General features: G+C 41.8%; 1 long non-coding RNA gene and 1 pseudogene across 1 annotated transcript; both read right to left on the bottom strand.

Moving 5' to 3' along the window:
* Positions 1 to 835: 835 nt before the first annotated feature.
* LOC119869000 lies at positions 836 to 16,950 on the bottom strand. The gene is made up of 3 exons (XR_005379442.1): positions 11,270 to 16,950; positions 10,529 to 10,623; positions 836 to 895 (listed from the first exon to the last, which is right to left on the bottom strand). It is a non-coding gene; the product is annotated as an uncharacterized LOC119869000 (long non-coding RNA).
* Positions 3,361 to 7,308, bottom strand: LOC119877611 (annotated as a pseudogene).
* Positions 16,951 to 17,742: the final 792 nt, after the last annotated feature.

Raw genomic sequence — 17,742 nt, 5'->3', positions numbered from 1 at the left:
GTGTTCACCTTTCACAGAGGTGGCTCCAGAAAGACACACCTAGAATGCAAAACTGGCAAAAGGCTTGTTCAGCTTTTTAAAAGATTACATATGTGTGAAAAGAACAAAGAAGATTAGGATCACAAATTTTCTTTTTTTTTTTTTTAATTTTTATTTTATTTATGATAGTCACACAGAGAGAGAGAGAAGCAGAGACATAGGCAGAGGGAGAAGCAGGCTCCATGCACCGGGAGCCCGACGTGGGATTCGATCCTGGGTCTCCAGGATCACGCCCCAGGCCAAAGGCAGGCGCTAAACCGCTGCGCCACCCAGGGATCCTGGATCACAAATTTTCAAAAGGAAATGCTGGAAAGAAAAGCAGGGGAAGAAAGTGTTCTTTCCCTTTTGGCACGAGGGACACATCAAAGTTCTTGAGACTAAAGCAAAGTTATTTGTTTTGTATATTTTTTAATTGGAGTTCAATTTGCCAACATATAGTATAACATCCAGTGCTCATCCCGTCAAGCGCCCCCCTCTGTGCCCATCACCCAGTCCCCCCGTCCCCCCGCCCCTTCCACTACCCCTTGTTTGTTTCCCAGAGTTAGGTGTCTCTCATGTGCTGTCACCCTCTATGATATTTCCCACTCATTTTCTCTCCTTTCCCCTATAATCCCTTTCACTATTTTTTATATTTCCCGAATGAATGAAACCATATAACGTTTGTCCTTCTCCAAATGACTTACTTCACTCAGTGTAATACCCTCCAGTTCTATTCATGTTGAAGCAAATGGTGAGTATTCATTGTTTCTAATGGCTGAGTAATATTCCATTGTATACATAGACCACGTCTTCTTTATCCATTCGTCTGTCGATGGACACCGAGGCTCCTGCCACAGTTTGGCTATTGTGGACATTGCTGTAAAGTAAAGTTTTTAGTTAGAGGCAAATTCATAGTCAGATTCTTCAATTACTAAAGAACACCGAACATATAAACTCTACAATTCATTTAATAAGAATAAAACCAACCACAAAGGCAGCAGAAGAAAGGGCATAATTACGAGCACTTGAAGATAAAATAATTAGCAGAAAAACAGCATTAGGAGAAAAATAGGCAGACTGTAAAGAAGAGAAAAAGAACTAATCAGAATTAGAAATGGCAAAGTGACTATACCTATGGACACGGATCATATCATGAGAACCAAGAGAAACAAAGACAGAACGAGCAGCACTATCAGTATTTTGTTGATGTTTGAATTAGGACAAGCATACACACTATCAACATTGGGAAAGCTGTGGCCAATGCAATATGACATGTAATGCTGGTGCTCTCAATAGCAATTAAAAGAAAAAGAGATAGAAAAAAACCCATGTATTTCAGTGGAAAACTATGCATCCTTTATAATGTATACCCTTTTAGATTATCAGATTCTAGATTATCAGCTCAGATTCCTGTTCATTATCTTTGTGCGATTTTGTAACTCCTTGTATGTTGTAGGTAACTGATAGATATATAATTCTATCTAGCCTGGTAGTGACTTTCCGCTAATTTCCACCTGTGGAAAAGCAGTTTTATCTTTATTCATAATTCATCTCACCATCCCTTTATGTCATATAACTGCACTGTTTGGATTCTTCTTTTGAATTGGCTAGAACATCTGCCTCACATATTCACTTTATAACTCTATATGAGAGTCATGATTCTACCTTTTTTACCAATAGAAAGCTAAAAGAAAAAAATTTTTTAAAGGCTAATATAATAAGAATATTTTTATTGATGTGACTGGATGGGAATGTTGAGTATATCCAGCAAGAACTGAATAGTAAATGTACAATGGCAAAGTAACTTAGACACATGAAAGAAACCACACCCTAACCAGGCTATCACTAGGGATGACATTAATAATAAATATGTGAAATAAAATTAAGAATAGCAAATTACTGATGTAATGGAATAAAATTAACAAAACTAAAGACTTGTCAATGGGCAGAAAGCAAATATTGAAAAGATATAAATTCTTAACTTATTGTTATAATCAGAATATTTTTGGTAATCTGTCTAAATAATTATAACTTTAATCTAGAAGAAACAACAAAATAAGAGAATGCTAAAAGATACTAACTTTACCAGATATTTGCATAAAGTAATATTGACCCAAGAACAAAAACCAACTGATGAACATAAATAAAGGAAGCTCTCCCAAGAGCTCACTGTATTATTGAAGGATCTAGTCTTCAGGGGATCCCTGCATGGCTCAGGGGTTTGGCACCTACCTTCAGCCCAGGGCGCCATCCTGGAGTCCCAGGATCGGGTCCCGCATCGGGCTCCCTGCATAGAGCATGCTTCTCCCTCTGCCTGTGTCTCTGCCTCTCTCTCTCTCTCTCTGTCTATCATGAATAAATAAATAAAATCTTAAAAAAAAGAAGGATCTAGTCTTCAGTATCCAGATTGTTGACTACAGATAGCTAAGACAAAAAGACGAGCTTCTTTGGAGAAGATTCCAGTGAAAGGTGGCTCAGCAAAGTGAGGGAAACTGCCTGTCACAGTTAAGGTTTAGGCAGCAGGAGAATCTGGCAGCTAACTCTTCGTCCTCCAACCTCCACTCTCAGAGCTTTCCCACAAATCCAGCAGCAACAAACCCTCCGCAATGCTTCCCTGTCTCAGGGACACCTGGGTGGCTCAGGGGTTGAGCGCCTGCCTTGGGCCCAGGGCATGATCCCGGATTCCCCGGATCGAGTCCCACGTCGGGCTCCCTGCATGGAGCCTGCTTCTCCCTCTGCCTGTGTCTCTGCCTCTCTCTCTCCCCCCCCACCCCGTGTCTCTCATGAATAAATAAAATCTTTAAAATAAAATGCTCCTCTCTTCACAAACATCGGATAGCTTTGAGAGAGATGAATTTGTAAGATGCGGGCAGCCCCGGTGGCGCAGCGGTTTGGCGCCGCCTGCAGCCTGGGGTGTGATCCTGGAAGCCCGGGATCGAGTCCCGCGTCGGGCACCCTGCATGGAGCCTGCTTCTCCCTCTCCCTCTGCCTGTGTCTCTGCCTCTCTCTCTGTGTCTATGAATAAATAAATAAAATCTTTAAAAAAAAAAAGAATTTGTAAGATGCATCACATAGGAAAGAAAAAAATCCACTACCAATAAAACACCCAGTGAGGGTAAGGCCCATACTGATTACTGAGATGCCAATCCCTGATGTATCCATGATGCACAATGAATAGGACTTTTTGGTAGGTGGACGTATAGCGTGAAAAAATAATTTTCTAGAGGGACACCTGGGTGGCTCAGCCGTTGAGTGCCTGCCTTCGGCCCAGGGCGTGATCCTGGAATCCTTGGTTCGAGTCCCACATTGGGCTCCCGGCATGGAGCCTGCTTCTCCCTCTGCCTGTGTCTCTGCCTCTCTCTCTGTGTGTCTCTCATGAATAAATAAATAAAGTCTTTAAAAAATAATAAATAAAGTATGTTAATTTCATTCATAAAAAAGTCTTTAAACACAGGCTAAACAACATTGGTTGGGGCTTAAGAATGCATTTATTTCAGGAATAGTTTCTGCTTGGGCATAACTGATAACATTCAAAAGGCAGAAAGTGATTTTTCCGTACAAATTATTATAACTCTAAAGTACCAAAGGGCATTCTGGAGATACTAAGACATTTGGGGATAAAAAACATATGTAGTTTCCATAGCTTGGCTTTATTCCTGAAAGACTCCCTCATCCTTTTGACAACAGAAATATCCCCCGCTCGCTAAGGCCAGTTGTATATCAAATACTCCCATATACAAAGACTGGCCCCATCCCCATCCACCAATTTTCCAGTGATAAGAGAAGCTACAGGAGACAGCAGGAAGCAGACCAATAGGGAGATCTCTCAGGAACTCCAATTTGCTTCGCTGGAATTTTCTTAACCGTCCAAATACGTCTTTTGCCAAAGAGCCATAGTTGTCAATAGCAGTCAGGGAATAAATGACGCCAGGGGCAACACAGTTGCTCCTTACTCCGTTCTGGCCTATTCTACAGCCAAGGATTTGGTGAGATTGTAAACACCTGCTCTGGCAGCTGCACTATACACAAGTCCTGGAAATCCATTTTAAACAAGGATAATATTATTCAGAATGGATCCTCCATGCTCTTTCATCCAGGAGTTGTAAACTGCTCTCCACATGTAGAAGGTGCTCATCAATTTGGTTTCGATCACAGCATGCCATCCCTTTGCACTGATGTGTTTTGCAGGAGACCTGAACTGACCTCCTCCATTGTTTACAAAAAATTGATCTTACCATAAATATCTAAGGTGGATTTGACCAAATTGTTCACCGCCTTTTCTTTTTTTTTTTTTTATTGGTGTTCAATTTACTAACATACAGAATAACACCCAGTGCCCGTCACCCATTCACTCCCACCCCCCGCCCTCCTCCCCTTCTACCACCCCTAGTTCGTTTCCCAGAGTTAGCAGTCTTTACGTTCTGTCTCCCTTTCTGATATTTCCCACACATTTCTTCTCCCTTCCCTTATTTTCCCTTTCACTATTATTTATATTCCCCAAATGAATGAGAACATATAATGTTTGTCCTCCGACTGACTTACTTCACTCAGCATAATACCCTCCAGTTCCATCCACGTTGAAGCAAATGGTGGGTATTTGTCATTTCTAATAGCTGAGTAATATTCCATTGTATACATAAACCACATCTTCTTTATCCATTCATCTTTCGTTGGACACCGAGGCTCCTTCCACAGTTTGGCTATAGTGGCCATTGCTGCTAGAAACATCGGGGTGCAGGTGTCCCGGCGTTTCATTGCATTTGTATCTTTGGGGTAAATCCCCAACAGTGCAATTGCTGGGTCGTAGGGCAGGTCTATTTTTAACTGTTTGAGGAACCTCCACACAGTTTTCCAGAGTGGCTGCACCAGTTCACATTCCCACCAACAGTGTAAGAGGGTTCCCTTTTCTCCACATCCTCTCCAACATTTGTTGTTTCCTGCCTTGTTAATTTTCCCCATTCTCACTGGTGTGAGGTGGTATCTCATTGTAGTTTTGATTTGTATTTCCCTGATGGCAAGTGATGCAGAGCATTTTCTCATATGCATGTTGGCCATGTCTATGTCTTCCTCTGTGAGATTTCTGTTCATGTCTTTTGCCCATTTCATGATTGGATTGTTTGTTTCTTTGGTGTTGAGTTTAATAAGTTCTTTATAGATCTTGGAAACTAGCCCTTTATCTGATATGTCATTTGCAAATATCTTCTCCCATTCTGTAGGTTGTCTTTGAGTTTTGTTGACTGTATCCTTTGCTGTGCAAAAGCTTCTTATCTTGATGAAGTCCCAATAGTTCATTTTTGCTTTTGTTTCTTTTGCCTTTGTGGATGTATCTTGCAAGAAGTTACTATGGCCGAGTTCAAAAAGGGTGTTGCCTGTGTTCTTCTCTAGGATTTTGATGGAATCTTGTCTCACATTTAGATCTTTCATCCATTTTGAGTTTATCTTTGTGTATGGTGAAAGAGAGTGGTCTAGTTTCATTCTTCTGCATGTGGATGTCCAATTTTCCCAGCACCATTTATTGAAGAGACTGTCTTTCTTCCAATGGATAGTCTTTCCTCCTTTATCGAATATTAGTTGCCCATAAAGTTCAGGGTCCACTTCTGGATTCTCTATTCTGTTCCACTGATCTATGTGTCTGTTTTTGTGCCAGTACCACACTGTCTTGATGACCACAGCTTTGTAGTACAACCTGAAATCTGGCATTGTGATGCCCCCAGATATGGTTTTCTTTTTTAAAATTCCCCTGGCTATTCGGGGTCTTTTCTGATTCCACACAAATCTTAAAATTATTTGTTCTAACTCTCTGAAGAAAGTCCATGGTATTTTGATAGGGATTGCATTAAACGTGTATATTGCCCTGGGTAACATTGACATTTTCACAATATTAATTCTGCCAATCCATGAGCATGGAATATTTTTCCATCTCTTTGTGTCTTCCTCAATTTCTTTCAGAAGTGTTCTATAGTTTTGAGGGTATAGATCCTTTACATCTTTGGTGAGGTTTATTCCTAGGTATCTTATGCTTTTTGCAATTGTAAATGGGATTGACTCCTTAATTTCTCTTTCTTCAGTCTCATTGTTAGTGTATAGAAATGCCACTGACTTCTGGGCATTGATTTTGTATCCTGCCACGCTACCGAATTGCTGTATGAGTTCTAGCAATCTTGGGGTGGAGACTTTTGGGTTTTCTATGTAGAGTATCATGTCATCGGCGAAGAGAGAGAGTTTGACTTCTTCTTTGCCAATTTGAATGCCTTTAATGTCTTTTTGTTGTCTGATTGCTGAGGCTAGGACTTCCAGTACTATGTTGAATAGCAGTGGTGAGAGTGGACATCCCTGTCTTGTTCCTGATCTTAGGGGAAAGGCTCCCAGTGCTTCCCCATTGAGAATGATATTTGCTGTGGGCTTTTCATAGATGGCTTTTAAGATGTCGAGGAATGTTCCCTCTATCCCTACACTCTGAAGAGTTTTGATCAGGAATGGATGCTGTATTTTGTCAAATGCTTTCTCTGCATCCAATGAGAGGATCATATGGTTCTTGGTTTTTCTCTTGCTGATATGATGAATCACATTGATTGTTTTACGGGTGTTGAACCAGCCTTGTGTCCCAGGGATAAATCCTACTTGGTCATGGTGAATAATTTTCTTAATGTACTGTTGGATCCTATTGGCCAGTATCTTGTTGAGAATTTTTGCATCCATGTTCATCAGGGATATTGGTCTGTAATTCTCCTTTTTGGCGGGGTCTTTGTCTGGCTTTGGAATTAATTCACCGCCTTTTCTTTGCAGATGTTGCATTTTATGGGAGTGACCTGAGCCTGGTGGGCTCAGTTCATCTGCAGTAGATTTTAGTCAATCAAAGTTACGTGACGCAATGACCACATTACACCCCAGCTGCAAGATCTTGGTCATGATGGCCTTTCTGATACCTGTGTCCCCTCTGGTGATGATGGCCAGTTGGTCTTGCAGCAAGCCAGCAACCAGCCAGCTCTTGCCCTTGTCCCAAGTGCCCATCTCCACCAAGCATCTGAGTCTTAGGAGTGCTAAAGTCACTTACATGGTAAAAAATAATAATAATAATAATAATATTTTTTACTTTATTTATTCTTGAGAGACACATACACAGAGAGGCAGAGACATAGGCAGAGGGAGAAGCAGGCTTCCTGTAAGGAACCCAATGTGGGACTCCATCTCTGACCCCGGGATCATGCCGTGACCCGAAGGCAGAAGACACTCCACTCCTGAGCCATCCGGGTGTCCCTACAGGAAAATTTTTATGTTTAAAAAAAAATCAATAGCCTGTCTAAATTATCTCATTTTATTAAAAATAGATTATCATTTTAAATACTGATATTCCGTCAGAAGTCTCTTATTGACAGTTATTTTGAATTTCAAACTATAAATAACCCAGAAATAAATTTTGTTAAATGCCTTTACCCAAATTTCAGGTTATTGAGTATATGCTTCCTTTACATCTTTTTCTCCTTTATGGAGATGATCATGTGGGATCTCTTCCTCTCTTTTGTGTCAATATGGTGAGGTTTGGTTTTGTCTTTTTTAAAGACTTTATTTATTCATGTCAGAGAGAGAGAGAGAGAGAGAGAGAGAGTGACAGGCGGAGGGAGAAGCAGGCTTCATGCAGGGAGCCCGATACGGGTTCGATCCTGGGTCTCCAGGATCAAGCCCTGGGCCGAAGGCAGGCGCTAAACTGCTGAGCCACCCAGAGATCCCCAATATGGTGGGTTTTATTAAAAGATTTCCTCATATTGGACTATCCTTGCATTTCTAGTATTTCTCACTTAGTCACATGCTATTATGACTATCAATGCCATTGCACCAGTATTTATCAATGAGATTCGTCTGTAATTTTCTTTTAGAGACCGTTTTGTGAATTTGTGTTTGGGATTTTTTTTTTTTAGTGAAATAGCTCTGTCAATTTTGATCTGTGTTGGACTTTGACTTGAATCTAGTGTGGTCTGGGCTGAATGAGCTGGCTGAATGACAGACCCTATCCTGTGATAGGTGGAAAGAGGATACTTCCGTGAAAAACTATGCATTGCTCATATCTTACTTGTTCAGTCTAGTCTTCACTATTTCCTAGTCTTTCATGGTTTTTAAGCTACTTCAGAAGACAAGTGATAGCAATGCAAAATAATTCTTGTCTCTGGACATGTACATTCTGTCCTATTCAATTGACTTCTCCTCACTAGCCGGTTAAATAAATCTTTAACACTTGTTCGTTTTTGTATCTGCATGAGTCATGATTTTATCATTTTTAAATAATCTATTTTTATTGTAAAAATATATTTATATTATGTATATTTATGTAAAATATACATAAAATTGCCATCTTAACCATTTTTTAAAATATGCGGGTCAGTGGCATTAAGCACATTATTGTGCACCCATCACCACCATCCATCCCCAGAACTCTTTCATCCTACTAAATTGAAATTGTACCCAGTAAATAATAACCCTCCATTCCTCTATCACCTAAGCTCCTGGGAAACCACCCTTCAACTTTCTGTCTTTATAAATTGGACCGCTCTACATATCTTTGTAAGTGTGCTAGGAGGAAATACTTCCTACCAATTCAGATGCAGTGATCTAGAGACTATTAATTAACTGACAGATTTGGGATCCCTGGGTGGCGCAGCGGTTTGGCACCTGCCTTTGGCCCAGGGCGCGATCCTGGAGACCCGGGATCGAATCCCACGTCAGGCTCCCGGTGCATGGAGCCTGCTTCTCCCTCTGCCTGTGTCTCTGCGTCTCTCTCTCTCACTGTGTGCCTATCATAAATAAATTAAAAAATTAAAAAAAAATTAACTGACAGATTTACAGGAGAAAAGACAAGATTAATTTACACACTCACGCAGGAGCATTCAGATGAAGAGGCTCCCTAAAGAGCTGGAGATAGACGTTTATATACCAACTGAACAGGGGAAAGCGATGGAAAGCAAAGAAAGAGCTTCTCTGGAAAAGACTAAGGAGCTTTTAGGAAAACAAATGGAAAGTATGATATTGTCATGTTTGCCACTTCTCAGATGCAAGTGGTCCAGGCTGAGAGTGAAACTACCCCAAAGAGGGATTTATGGCAGCTTCTCTCTCAGAAGGATAAGCCTTTAGTCAGATACATGAGACCCAGAAAGGCTTCTGCATTTGCTGTGTCATAAATGACTTCAGTTTAAAATAACCTTGCTCCAACTCAAGGGGTATAAGTGGATCCATACAAGTGGAATCATACAGTATTTGTCCTTCAGTGACTAGCTTATTTCATTTAGCATAATGTCCCCAAGGTTCATCCATGCTTACAATGTGTTAGGAATTGCCTTCCTTTTAAAGACTGAAATAAAATTCTGCTGTACTTATATATTACATCGTGTTTATCCATTCATCCATTGATGGACACTTGAGTTCCTTCCGCCTCTTAACTATTGTGAATAAATGTGCTTATGAATACAGCTGTACAAATTCTTCAAGACCCTCCTTTCAATTCTTTGGGGTATATACCCAGAAGTAAAATTGCTGGATATATATATTTTTAAGATCTTATTTATTTATTCATGAGAGACACAGAGAGAGAGAGAGAGAGAGAGAGAGAGAGAGAGAGAGAGGCAGAGACACAGGCAGAGGGAGAAGCAGGCTCCATGCACCGGGAGCCCGATGTGGGATTCGATCCCGGGTCTCCAGGATCACGCCCTGGGCCAAAGGCAGGCGCCAAACCGCTGCGCCACCCATGGATCCCCCAAAAGGTTTTAATATTTAATTGTAAAGGTGGGCAATAAATCTAAATTGTGGTATCATTATGATTTTTTCTTTTTTAAAGAGTTTACTTATTTCTTTTAGAGAGAGAGAACACAAGTTGAGGAGGGAGAGGGACAAGCAGTCTCTGCACTGAATGTGGAGCCTGATGTGGGATTTGACCTCATGACCCTGAGATCATGCTCTGAGTCAAAATCAAGAGTTGGATGCTCAACCGAGACACCCAGGTGCTCCTCATTGTGATTCTTAAAACGAGAGATACACAGTGACTTATTTTTCATGGCAAATATTTTTAGATCCATAAAGCTTTATGGTAATTATCCATGTGTTATTTGTTTTGGTCATGCTGTCAAATTTGTAATAAAGCTTCTTAACCCAAAGGAAAAATAAAGTTATGTGTAGCAAAAAAATTTTTTCTCTCTGTAGTGTGTTTGAATCTATTAAGATATATATGCTCCAGGGGCATCTGGGAAGCTGTCAATTAAAATGTTTGCCTTTGGCTCAGGTCATTATGCCAGGGTCCTGGGATCAAGTCCCGTGTTGGGCCTGCCTGCTGCTCCCCCTACTATTCTTTTTCTGATTGATAGATAAATAGATAGATAAATAAATAATCTTTTTAAAACAGATATATATGCTCCAAACAAACCTTAAAGAAAAAACAGCAAAATGTTATTGTTTTCACTCTTCACACACTGCTATAAACATTCTCATTAGCTCACACAGTCCTTCCAGCTGGCTTACGTATACTTACTTCCCTTCGGCTTCAGGGATTGGGGGAATGGCTGGAAGTGCACACGAGGCTCTTTTTGTGATAAATTGTAAGCAGGCATACATTCAGCCAGAAGCCTTCCAGATTGGTCATATAAAAACATGGAGAGCAACAAGAAAATGGAACTGAATGACTACCAAATTTCTACTCAGTACAGAACATTTTAGACTTACAACAGTAACTCTAAAAGCTCCCATTAAGCACGTTCAATATTAGTTTATAACCATTATCTCATTTAATCTTCACACACATACAATTTATGTGGTATATAGCATCTTAATTCCCATTTCAGAGCTGAGGAATGCTCTGCTTGAGGTCATGCAGCTAGTAATTGGAGCTAGGGGTTCTTAACATTGCATACTCTTTTCACCCTGGGGATGCTACTGAACTCAAAGGGCAGTTCTGAGGATTAGATGTGCTGAGGCACATTGTTTCCTTAGCCTCCTGCCTGCCATGGAGTAAGTAGTCATTCATTATATGATCGCCATTAGTATTGAATCATTACTATTTAATATTAAATTATATTAATACAAATAAAACAATTAAGTTATTAATTGTGCATATCTGGGTCCTATGTATAGGTTTTCCAACCGTTTTATTCAATTCCTGTACTTCAAGATCATATAGCACACAAGTGAGAATATCTCCAACTTTGTGATTATAAATTAATAAAGGGTTAAGACTAGGAATACAGAAGTACTCACAGTTCAAATTTTAACTCACCATTTGTGAAATTGTGGGTCAGGATGATGTTGTAATAGGTAATAGGGCCATCCTAGTTGCTGGACAATGTTCTGGTCAGGAGTCCATCGGCAGCACTTTGGGATGGGTACTCCATTCTGGAGTCTGACTTTCAACACTTGCAGTCCAGAAATTCAACTTAGTCAGTCTATGGAAAATTACTGAGGCTCTTGGAAATTATTAAAATGAACCAAACTAACCAAATAAGTAATCTTTAAATCATATTATCAATTGTGTATATATAATTAGAGACATACCTCTCCTAGAAGGGGCTATTCTATCCCCTTATTGTCCTAGCAATGAGAACAAATTCTTGCTCACAGGTGGTCCATTGGAAATCACTTCCCTAACCAGAGTTAGGGAATCTCCCTAACCAGAGTTCTTCCTCCCCAAATCTCACCGAAGCCTATTATGTGTTTTGTTTTCTGGTAGCAGTTATCACTACCTAAAATTATCTTACTTCCTCCTAGATTGTCTGCCTTCCTCCATTAGAATGGCAGGTTCTCTGATGTTTGTTCACTGCCATATCCCTAACTTCTAGAACAGAGCTTGACACATAGCAGGAACTCAATATATGCTTGAATGAATTAATGTCATCTGGAGGTTGTAAACCCAAGTTAGATGCAAGTCAACTTAAGCTTCTTTCCCTCAACAGGAAATAGTTGCCCTGTCACTGAACTGAGTTTAGGGACAGTCCTCAGAGATGGGTCGGCCCCCTCGGACTCAGACCCCAGAGCAGGTGGAACCTGGCCCAGCCCAGTGATCTGTGTGTCTGCTCTCTCAGCTGCCCTCCAAAGCCCTGGGATCGACTTGCCACACTCACTTGCACCCTGAGCCACAGCTTCTGGTATAAGCAGAAACCACGGAGCCTCCCAGTTTCTCTTATTCCTTTCTTCAGGTTCAAGGACCCCTAAGGCTCTGGGTCCCTAGTTGGTGTTCTGGACCTAAAGATATGGGCATCTGCTTATATCTAACTCTAACCTGTTGTGGCCCAATGATCTCCTCCCTGCAACAAAGAAGGACTGAGATATGTAGATTGAGAACTGTGATCCTTCTTGATTGTTAAAATAACTTACAAGTTATTATGGTACTAATTTTGGGGAACAGCAATGGATACTGAGTTTGTGCTTAATGCTCATCGACTGTTCCCCTCCCATATTCCCATTAAATATGTTTGAGAACTCAAAAGGCTAACTCCCAAGACCACCCTGAAATAGAGTCCTCCAGTCTTTTTTCTTTTTTTTTTAAGATCTTATTTATTTGAGAGGGAGAGTATCTGCACACAGGAGTGGGGGGTAGAGGAGACGGGAGGGAGAGGGAGAAGCAGTCTCCCCGCCTGAGAGGCTGCAGCGCCTGGCATTCCAGTAGTGCTTTGTGTGGACTCAGGGGACCATTCCCCCGGTGACTTTGAAGGGAAGCCTTCTGAGAAGCTTGGGACCAGAAGAGTTCAGGTGCAAGAGGAATAGGGATGGTGTGGACCTTGAAGACCCTGATCCCATCATAGAATGTTGTGGTGTCCTGGGGGTCTCATGCAGGACTGGGGTGCCAAAGTAGCAGACACTCTGTTCAGCTTTGTCGGGGCACGATGGCACTGTGTATCCAGGCTCCAGCTGTTATCTTTTTTTTTTTCCAGCTGTTTTCTGAGAGCCACTTGTTATTGTCTTCTCCTCATAAAAGTGAGGGGAACTGATTCTTCAAGTTGGTTTTATAAGATCACTTGAACTACTTCTCAAATGACTGAATTCACAAGCCAGGTCACAGACTATCCTAGTTCAGGTAACAATGACCTGCAATGCACACGTAAACCTCTTATCCGCCAAGTCCACTGCGTACTCCTAGCCACAGACTCTTTTACTCTGGACATCACCCTGATCCTGGGTGGCTAAATACATGTCCATCGTTTTCACCGGATTGTCCCGTCTTTTCATGGTTCTACTTCTGGTTTCTTCTGCATCCTGTTCTGTGCAGTTCCCTGCTGCTCTGGATCTATGCAGTCCCTTTAGGGGAATGTGCTGACCTCAAGATGCTCCTGGCACGAAGGTGGTAAGTGACAGCATCCAAAACCTGGTTCAAAGTTCATGCTATTCCATGATGTCACAGGAGCTGAGGCCTGTCTACACAGTGGCCTACTTCACAACTCCCATAAATAGCCTATATTCCATAAAACGCAGGGGTTGGTCACTATCAGGAGATTGGAATGAAACTTAAAATAACTCCACCAATCCAAATAGGAGGGGTCTGCCCTCAGTTTGTTTTGATCTTTTTTAAAAAAATCTTTATTTTATTTTATTTTTTATTTTTTTGAGAGAGACAGCATGACCAGAGGGTGAAGGGCAGAGGGAGAGGGAGAGGCAGAGAATCCCAAGCAGGCACCACACCCAGCTCGGTGCCTAACTAACATAAGATCTGATCTCACGACCCTGAGGTCATGACCTGAGCCAAAATCAAGAGGAGGGCACTTAACTGACTGAGCCACCCAGGTGTCCCTCAGTTTCTTTTTCTATTAACCCTTTAAGATAGAGATCTTTTGTATAAGTGAGCAGTAGGTAGAAGAATTGGTGGCACCAACAAAGACCAACAGGACTCACAGCAGGGTCGTCTGTCTTCAGTGGTGCTGGGAGCAGGTCTCTGCGGACTTAACACTCCCTGCATATCACGGGGAGATGGCCACCTATCGCTCAGGTCCTTAAAAATGTTTGTTAAATTCGTTTAGGCAGGGGTAGAAGTACTTTCTAGAAACTGAATTTAATAGCACCTGTCAGGGAGAAGAAAAGCCTATTGTTCAGATCAAAGAGGCTCACAGAGTCAGAAAGTCTGAGGAACTCAACAAAATAGCCTCTGATGTGCGGCACCATGGGGGGAAGGGTTCCAAGGTCCTGGGGGAGACAGGAGAACCGGAAGTCAGCATCTCTGTTGCCTGAGACCTCAGCCAGCTCACTCCTCCTGCCCCTTCCCCATCCTGGGCAAGTGGCGCCTCTAACAGTGAACCCAGGAAAGGAAAAGACAGCAGGAAAGGGAAAACAGGAATAGAAAAATGGAAGGAACAAGCAGAATAAAAATAGTAAGATGAGAAGAATGTGGTTTTTTTCCTCGGATACCAAATATGTGGTGTTTTCCACACCAATTCTGACACTAACTGGGTATCTAAAAATTCAATTTAATGACACCGCCTAGCTGGAGTTACCATCACATTCCACACAGGTTAAATGGCTCAGTCCCACAAGACTATGTGCACTTCAGATGCCAGATAGGAATGGGGGGGGGGTGCTCAGGCTACCTGTGCTTCTGCCAACTGCAAATGTGGGGGCTCCCCTGACCCCTCAGGTATGATTACGACTCACCTTAGGAATGCACTTTACTTACAATGACTGGTTATAAAGGATCTACCTCAGACACAGCCAAAGGGAAGTGATGCATAGGACACTGTAGAGGGTGGGTGCCACAGAACTTCCAGGGCTCCTCCAGGGTGCCACCCTACCAACACATCCATGTGCCCACCAACCAGAAACTCTCTAGAACTTGTTTTGAGGGGTTTTATGGAGGTTTCATTACACAGGCGTGATTGGCTGAATCAGTGGCCATGGTGATTGAGCTCAATCTCTGATGCCTCTCCCCTCCTAGAAGGTTAGGGATGAGGCTGAAAAATTTAACCCTCTCATCACCAAACCTTCACACAGGCAAAAATCTACATATACATTTGGATTTCCCAAAATGTAACTACTAATAACCTAATAGTCGATTAACACACATTTGGTATGTTACAAGTATTATATACTGTATTGTTAAAATAGAGCTAGAGAAAATAAAATCATTAAGAAAAATCACATTTATACTATTGTACTGTATCTGTCCAAAAAGAGAAAATCCACCCTTGCGTTAAGTGGACCTTTGCAGTTCAAACATGTTGTTCAAGAGCCCTGCTGTGGGGCACAGCTACAGCAGTGCTTAGAAAGAAATTAAGAGATAAGTGCTTAGGTAATAAATATACCATAGACAAAATGACCTTACTGGATGTGAACTCCATTCTGTGGGAGATTGACTAGCCTTCTCTTGAGGAATAGACACCCACCTATGAGCCTGGCTACTGGGTTCCTGAACTTTTCCCATAACTACCCAGAAGAGTTGCAGTAGGAATGACTGGACAGAGACAGAAACTGAAAGCTATGACTTTATGTGGCCAGAAACCCAACATAATCTTTGTACAAAGAGAAAAGAGAAGAAAAAATGGCATTGGCAGAAAAAGCAGGATTGTAGCACAGGATGGTCTTGATCCATTGACCATTGGGTTAGGGGTCCAGCACCCTTCTGCTACCTTTTCCTCTGTTGTAACAAAGATCCTTATTGTCGGGGCTATAGGGAAAAAACACTTATGGCATGCCTGTAGCACAGTGAAGGGGTTGATTCAAACTAATTGGAAGCCCAGGGTCCTTAAGCACTATAAAGCCATCATACCATGAGGGAGGCTCCTAACCCTGAGGGTGCTAACTGGAAAATTTTTGGAGAAAGAAATTTATACAGATGAGAAGAAATGTAGGAGAATCACTGAAGTGTATACTGAGTGTCTAGAGGAAGGAAGAAACCTGACAGTGAGGAACTGAAGCAAAGCTAAAATAAGGATCCACCACTTGATCCAATTGGAAATTCAAAATCTACTAAAAATTTCATATGATAACTGTGGGACCCAAGGAATTTAACAAAAATCCCCTACCCCTGGACAAGCAGAGCAGGGCTAACTCCATTTTGTGCTACATCTGCCATCTCATGTATGACCCCCACAAGACCTACTTATTGCACTCCCCCCACCCTAGTAAAGCCACTGAGCACACCCTTACTGGAAACGGGCTCATATAGGAATGCGGAACCCCTAAACCGCAAAGAATGTAAACCCCGCCTTTTGCTTGCCAATCCCGCGCGCCAATTCTGACCAGAGTGATAGGCTAGTTCAAATGGTCACTGTAGGGTAAACTGTAATTCAATTGGCCACCTGCGTGTGGACCGACATGACTGTGCAAGTCTGTGTGTGTTACAATCCCATTGGCCACTGGCCCCTATAAAACTGCTACGCCTCTTACCCTCGGGGTACAAGTCCCTGCTCCACTGTGTCGGGTATACTTGGCCCAAGCTCTAGTTTGCAAATAAACCCTCATGCGCTTGCATCAGTGTTGGCTTCTAGGTGGTTTCTCGGATACGCCATCTTGGGCACAATAACAAAAAGACACACGTTGGCTTTGTGCCGCTATTAACACAGATTCTTTTTTTTTTTTTGATTCTTTAATATTTGCCTTAAACGTGTCAGTTGGTAAAGCTTCACAGCCTTAATCCTGAGGCTCAAGTTATAGTTGTATCTGGAGACCCCAAAAATTTAACCAAGGTACTCATTATAACCCTTTAGTAGAGTTACTGAATATGAAGTGGAGGACAAATAGGTAAGTTTTACCTTAATCATCCAAACTATTACTGTCCTGCGTAAATCTTCACAGTCATAGCACCCATTGCCTCAAAATATCCCACATTGGGTGAGAAAGCTCTGCCCAAGTGAGTAATAAATTAAAATTAAGACTTTGGGGGCAGCCCGGTGGCTCAGTGGTTTTGCACCGCATTGGACCCAGGGCATGATCCTGGAGACCTGGGATGGAGTCACACATCGGGCTCCCTGCACGGAGCCTGCTTCTCCCTCTGCCTGTGTCTCTACTGCTCTCTCTCTGTCTCTCTCTCTCTGTGTCTGTCATGAAAAAATAAATTTTAAAAATCTTAAAAAAAAATAAAAGACTTTGGTAATTACAGGGGCACCTGGTTGGCTCACTTGGTAGAGCATGTATGTGACTCTTGATCTCAAGGTCGTGAGTTCGGGCCTGATGCTGGGCATGGAGCTTACCTTAAAAATAATAATAATAAAAAAAGACTTTGGTAGTAACAAATTGGCTTGACAAAAGTGAATCCCCATGGATGCCCCTCATCTATTAAAACAGTTAATATAGCCCAGTGCAAAATAAAAATTAAAAATAAAATAGGACTTCCTTCGGGCACCTGGGTGGCTCAGTCAGTTCAGGGTCTGACTGTTAGCTCAGCTCAGGTCTTGGTCTCAGGGTTCTGGGTCCAAGGCTGGTATTACGCCTTCCTTCAATGATTGAAACTTTGGGAAAACCTAATGATTGAAGAAGTGATTATCCCTACTACTGCTCCGTTTAAAAACTTAAATTTACCTATTAAACTTTGCCCGTTAATAAACTTGGAAAGAAGGCAGGCACCTCATGGTGGACTACTGCAACCTTAATTCTGAGGTCCCATTCCCTAAGGCTCCATTACCAAACATTATTGAAATTTCCAAGTCCATCCCATCAGTAACAAAGAAATATTCTGAGATTACAGATTTGGCTAATAAATTCTGTTCGTTGTGTATTTCAATGCCTCTCAGCCATAGTTTGTCTTCACCTCCCAAGGGATACAATACACCT

Source organism: Canis lupus, chromosome 26 (genome assembly GCF_011100685.1).
Source record: "Canis lupus familiaris isolate Mischka breed German Shepherd chromosome 26, alternate assembly UU_Cfam_GSD_1.0, whole genome shotgun sequence".
Taxonomy (NCBI): domain Eukaryota; kingdom Metazoa; phylum Chordata; class Mammalia; order Carnivora; family Canidae; genus Canis; species Canis lupus.
This window is presented reverse-complemented; position numbering and strand designations above follow the sequence as displayed.